This window comes from Orycteropus afer, unplaced genomic scaffold (genome assembly GCF_000298275.1).
Source record: "Orycteropus afer afer isolate SDZICR_OR568_19922 unplaced genomic scaffold, OryAfe1.0 scaffold00013, whole genome shotgun sequence".
NCBI classification, from domain to species: Eukaryota; Metazoa; Chordata; class Mammalia; order Tubulidentata; family Orycteropodidae; genus Orycteropus; species Orycteropus afer.
Window position 1 is genome coordinate 4,525,079 of NW_006921600.1, and position 6,615 is coordinate 4,531,693.

The 6,615-nt window shown below is 37.1% G+C and overlaps 1 protein-coding gene across 1 annotated transcript in view; it reads left to right on the forward strand.

Annotated features, from left to right (window-relative positions):
- USH2A (usherin) overlaps nucleotides 1-6,615 on the forward strand; it is a 1,482,371-nt gene that overhangs the window by 564,738 nt on the left and 911,018 nt on the right. The gene's annotated exons all lie outside the window — the stretch shown is intronic.

The window sequence follows — 6,615 nt, forward strand, 5'->3', positions numbered from 1 at the left end:
AGAAGGGACCATTCCCTGGAGAAGGATGTCATGCTTGGTAGGGTGGAGGGTCGACGAAAGAGGGGGAGGCCTTCAAGGAGATGGATTGATACAGTGGCTGCAATGATGGGCTCAAATATAGCAGGGATTGTGGGGCTGGCACGGGATCAGGCAGTGTTTCGTTCTGATGTGCATGGGGTCGCTATGAGTTGGAAACGACTCGACAGCACTTAACAACAACAACAATTTTATTATGAACTGTTCATTTCTTTTGTTGTGGGTCTGTTCAAATTTTCTACCTTAGTCTATGTTAGTTTAGGTAAGCAGTGTGTTTCTAGAAATCTGCTCATTTCTTCTAGGTTTTCAAATTTGTTGGAGTACAGTTCTTCATAGTATCCTAATATTATTCTTTTTTTTTTTTCTGTTGGTTCTGTTGTGATGACACCCATTTTATATCTTCTTCATGTTATTTGTATCTTCTCTTTTAAGTTTGCTAGTAATTTTCAATTTTATTAATCTTTTATAACAACTAACTTCTAGGTGCTCTGGTGGCATAATGCCTAAAGCATTTGACTGCTAACCAGAAGGTCTTGATTTTTTTATTGTCTTTCTGTTTTCTGTTTCATTTATTTCTGCTGCAATTTTTATTATTTCTTTTCTTCTGGACTGTAGGCTTTGTTTGCTGCTCTTTTTCTGATTGTTGGAGGTGTTGGATTAAGGTATTGATTTTGGCTCTTTCTTCTTTTTGATGTGTGCATTTATTGCTATAAATTACCCTCTGATTACTGCTTTGGCTGTGTCCCAAAGATTTTGGTATTTTGTGTTTTCATTCTGATTTGATTCAAGAAATTTTTTAATTTGATATTTTATTTCTTCTACTATCCAGACATTTTTGAGGAAGATGTTATTTAGTTTCCATGTGTTTGCTCTTTTTCTATCCCTCTTCCTAGTGTTGATTTCTAATTTTATAGCATTGTGACCTGAGAAGATGCTTTGTCATAATAAAATATTTTTTTAAATTTATTGAGGCTTGCTTTGTGGGCTAACATATGATCTATTCTGGAGACTGTTCCATGTGTGCTGGAAAAGCATGTATATTGTGTTGTTATTGGGTGAAGTGCTCTGTTGATGTTTATAAGCTCAAGATGGTTGATTGCATTGTTTTGATACAGCTGTGTGAGCAAGGTGCTGTGCTCCTCTATTCACTAGTTGTTGGCACTTAGGCACTCACCTCCTGTCTCCTGGTGGCTGTGAGTGTGTGCATAGATCTCTTTAGCTATTTGTAAAGAGCAATTGAGGGTGAATTGAGCTAATATTGTCCACTGTGCATTGTTGGTCAGTTGGTACAAAAGAACATGGTGGCCCTCAGCCAATGGGTGAGGTTACAGGAGGTGCAGGTATGGTTGGGTTGTATGGGAACCATTGCTCTGTCTCACTCAGTTAGATGAAACAATTTAAAAAACACCCCAAAAAAAAAAAAAAAGCAAGAGAACAAAAAACTCCAACCATATAAATAAACAGGAACAATCTCAAAAAAAGAAAGAAAGGCAGTAAATGTGAAGAAAATTTTTAAAATATGTTAAAAAAAATACCAAAGAAAGATAATGAGAATAAGAGAGAGAGAAAGAGAAATGATATCTGTGGAGTGGGGAATGAGAGAAAAGAGAAAAGGTAAAATAATAAAGAAAAAAAGAAAACTTTAACAGGGAAAACAAGGAATAGGAAGAACCAAAAGAAAGAAAAAAGACTAGAAGCAGGAAAAGTGAAGAAAAACAAAAACAAGAACCAGGCAAAAGAAAGAGAAAAAAATAAAAAGGAAGAAAGGAGAAGGTAGAACAATTTTAAAAGCAAACAAATAAATAACAATTTGGTAGTTAAGTTTGTGTGTCAACTTGGCTGGGCCTGGTTGAGTGTCTGGTCAGCTGGATGTAGTATTCCCCATGATGAGACTGATAATCAACTCCATGGTGGAATTTACTGTGAGCAGCTGAGTAGCTGCCTTAGGGATGTGGTCTGCTTCCCGTATGCAAGAAGCAGCTTTGGGAATGATCTCTAGCTTTTTGGCACACTTGAACCCTGGATGTAACCAAGTCATTATTCAATAGCCTGCCATGCCCTGTTGATCTTGGGACTTTTACTGGACTTGAATTAGTGGCCTGCCATGTTGTTTGATGATATCAGGACTGTGCTTTTCACTTGTCAACCTTGGCCTTGTCAGCCTCAGCAGCCAGCAGCTGAGTGAAGAAAAGCCTTCAGCTTCAGTGGGCCAGGAGCATGGGGCAGAGCTTCCACCTAGCCCCTAGAGCCTGGCACATTGAACTCACACTTAAAGCCTCCAAACTATAAGAGAATAAACTCCTATTTGTTAAAGCCATTCCATTTGTGGTATGTTCAGTCAGAGCAGCATAAAGGTAACCTAAACAAAACAAAACAAAACAAAACAAAAAACCTGTGGTGGGGTGTGGCACAGCATCCAAGCTCTGTAGAGGCACAAAGTAGGATGGAATCCCTGCTGGTCAAGAAGGTGTGTCTAGATGGGGAATGGACACACCTCTGTTCTCCAAGAGGATGTGAGGTATAAAAGTGAGAAGGGGAATATCACCTTTCTAGTCATCAGCCTGGGAGCTCTGGTAGCATAGTGGCTAAGGCACTTGACTGCTAACCAGAAGGCTGGCGGTTCAAACCCACCAGCCACTCCTCGGAAGGAAGGTTGGGCAATCCTACTTCCGTAGTGATACTGCCTCGGAAACCCAAGGAGGGGTCGCTATGAGTCAGGGCTGACTCGATGACACATAACAACAACAACAACAACAGTCATCAGCCTCAAGTGCATTTGCTCCTGCTGTCCTCAGTAAGCGGAGCCTATTCTTAGGTCACTGTCCAGTTCAGAACTTCAACTTGCATATGTATATTCAAAATGGCCACACTGCTCTCAAATATTCAAAGTGGCTGTGCCCTTGGGACAGCTGGCATTACACAGGTCTGTTTGTCTCCTTATTTGCTGTTTTCCATCTGGTTGTCAGGAACCAGTGCAGTCCTTGCCCATGTAGTCCTTGGTAAACAGAGTCAATTCTTAGGTTGTTCCTGGGGTGACACTTGCAAATATTCAAAATGGCTACACCTTCAGGACAGCCAGCAGTTGACAGCTCTGTTTGCCTCCTTACTCACCATTTTTGTTAAGGTTCTTCTACTATTTTGTATTTAATCCACTTCTTTATCCTTCCTTTCAAAGCTCAGGCTTCCAGAATCATCTTCTATATTGGTTTCAATTTGTTTCTCATTGCTTTGTTGTAGAAGGTCTGTGTAGCTTGTCTGCCTATTTTGCCATCTTGCTGGAACTCTGACAATGCCTCTTCTTTCAAAGAGTTTAGAAGAGATAAAAGTTGTGTATAAAAGAAGAATAAGATAAGTGTCATTTCACAGTCAAAGAAATGAGACACAACCTGGATAGTGGCTATGGACCTGAATTACAGAGCACCTGTGTTCATGTCCCTGAATTAAAATCTCAGTTCTACTACCTTACTAGGTCTGTGACCTTTTATAACTCAATTACCTCTCTGTGCTTCAGTTCTGTCATTTATAAAATGGTGATGATGATGGTTATAAACATGCCTGTGTGATAAAACTATTGTGAGGATTAAATGAATAAATATCTGTAAAGCCTTGAAAGGATAACTGATGGATAATACATAAACACAAGTGTTTATTATCATTGATAATAAATAATATCTAATTAGGATGATCAAAAGAGGCTTTAGAAAGAAGGTACCACTGAGATAATCCATGAAAAGCAGATAAAATATTAAATTTTAAGTGGATTGAGCAGGATATCTAGGTAGAGGAACCATCATGGACAAAGTCATCAAGGTAAGAAATCACAGGCAAAGTTGGAGAAATAGCAAACAGGTCTGTTTGGCTAAAGCATGGACCCTTCGCTGGTCGTTTTTGTCACTCTTTGGAAAAATAGTAGAAGGTGATTTTGGAAAGTTCATAGTTTACAATTTTTTGTTTCAAATGGCACCTAGTTAGTGTTTTCCCATGGAAATGATATGAAAGTCATTTTAATTTTGGAAATTTCATGTCAAAATTTCTCCTGTATAATTGACTATATATAATAGTCAATTTCCTTGCATACTGTCTTAGAATCTGGAGTAGGGTTAAAAGACTTGAATTCAAGTGTGTCCTTCTTTAGATTCCAACACTCTGAGCCATAGTGTCTTAATTTTTAAAATAGAGAAAGAAAAATCTAAATCACAGAATTTTTTTTTTTTAAGGATCAAATAAATTAGATGAAAAAGGACTTAGTACATTGTTGTTGTTATTTGCCATCAAGTTGGACCCGACCTGTAGCGACCCCTCCTTGGGTTTCCGAGGCGGTATCACTACAGAAGTAGATTGCCCAACCTTCCTTCTGAGGAGTGGCTGGTGGGTTTGAACCACCAGCCTTCTGGTTAGAAGTCAAGTGTTTTAGGCACTATGCTACCAGAGCTCCCAGAACTTAAAGTAGCACAGAGGTATTCAATTAACTTTTAATTAGGCAATATTATCTTATCAAGACAAAAGAAGAATAGAATTGGAAAAAGATTTTTAATTATAAGGTGCCAGTATCCAACCTAATAAAATGTATCAACATTCTCCTTCTAATAGTTGATTCATCAGACACTATTCAGTTTGCTGTTCATGTTCTTGGCCCCAAAGTTATCAGCATTAAATATCCCATCTCATTTCTAGATTACAATGAAGTTCTCAGAACTTTCCAGAGTCCCTGAGGTTATTCATCCTAAGTTGCATCTTCTGAGTTGACAACTACAGAATGTTTAAAAATACACTGACTTCTGAATCAGCATTTTTTTTTCTTAGAATATAGATAGCAAATAAAGTTGGCAGTTATTTTCCAATCATTCTTCTGCCATGCTGATGCTCTATAATGGCTCCAAGGAATGGAGCAGAAACTAGCCAATGAATAAAAAGAAAATTAATAAAGGAATGCGCGGGATAATTGACACTTTTGCTACAATAGCATTTAATTTGAATTCCTTGATACTTTGTGCTCACTGATTTTTTAGGCTCAGTGAGTCTTTGTTTGGATTCTTTTAGTTTTAGATTGTGAAACAATATATCATTTGGGTAATTTTCAGAATCAACTTTATTATTTTCTAAGTGGCATGCAGCACAGATGGATATTAGCAAGTTCCTAGTATAAATGCCAGCAATAGAGGTGGTAACATTGTCCTGAGAGTTTTCTCATGAAACAAATCAGATAAAGAAGAGAAAGTATTGCCAAAGCTGGCCAGACAGATGAAGTGCATCCAATAATAGACACCTGAATGGATACATATCTATAATTCAACATTGTGTGACCTTTCCTTTCAAACTCACTCTGAGAAAAAATATTGTAATGGGGTACTGAGCAGACTGCTTTCCACCCATAGTCGCTTCCCTGGAAGTAAGTACTTTTCCTCTACATCTCAGTTCTCCAAGAGATCTTTTATGCAAAAGGCTTAGCCAATATTAGAAAAAGAGAATTTTCATTCTAATCCCATTAAAGATAACTCAAGTCTGGACAAAATTTTTCCCTTTGTTCACTCTCACTCATTTGTTGCTTTGAGATATATGTATAATATATATATATATATATATATATTATATAATTAGAAATAAATATATATATATATATATAATTAGAAATACAACACAAGGTATAATATATAAGCATATTATATTAGTCCTTGTATTGCATTTCTGATTTGTCAAGGAGAAAAGGCATCACAATACATTTTTTAGGTGTAGATCTCTAAAGTTGCAAAAATTAACCTCACACATCATGTGCTTTATGAATCAGTTAAATCGACAGCTGTCTTGTGGTGATGAAAGACCTGCGCCATTCCTAGATGATGCCTAAATGTTGCCAAATAGCTAATTGAATTGAGCTCTAAGCATTACCCAATCAAAGAGTGCATGAAGCTGGAAGCCCCTTTGTGGACAAGACCAACTCGTTCCACACCTCATTCTCCAAATGAATAAACAGAGGCCAAGAAATTTGCAGTAATTTATTGCTATACAGAACAGAGTCTTTGTTGGTAGTCAGATCTTCCAGTCTGCTGATCTTTCCACCAAATTTCTTTGTCCTGAAATATGGTTGAAGAGGTAGAACCACTAGTAAAAATAGCTGATAAGGGAATAATATGTTTATCTAGAAACTACTTTTATAGCATCTTTAACTTTTTGGAATATGGTTGGAAAATGTATTATTGTGCAAAAGGCCGCTGAAAAATCAAAATGGTTATTAAGAGGTCCCCTACCAAAATGTATGCACTAATAAGTGTAGTACTATTTATTCATTTTACTCCAGAGTTTCTGTAATTTTCTCTATCCATTCATCCTATTTCCTCTTACTTTAGAGATAATTCTAAAATTTCTTTTTCCAGAATAGTGCAGGTTGGAAGCTAACAGCATCAAGTGTAGGGAAAGGGAGGCAGTACAGGCTTTGCTGATAGCAGTAAGAAAGGTCTGAAACATTGTTTGAGGACTAGGTGATGTTTAATGATCTTTCTGGCTAACAGAATCTAGGATTTTATTATTATTATTATTATTGTGATTTGGGTGAAGATTTACAGAGCAAATTCACTTTCCATA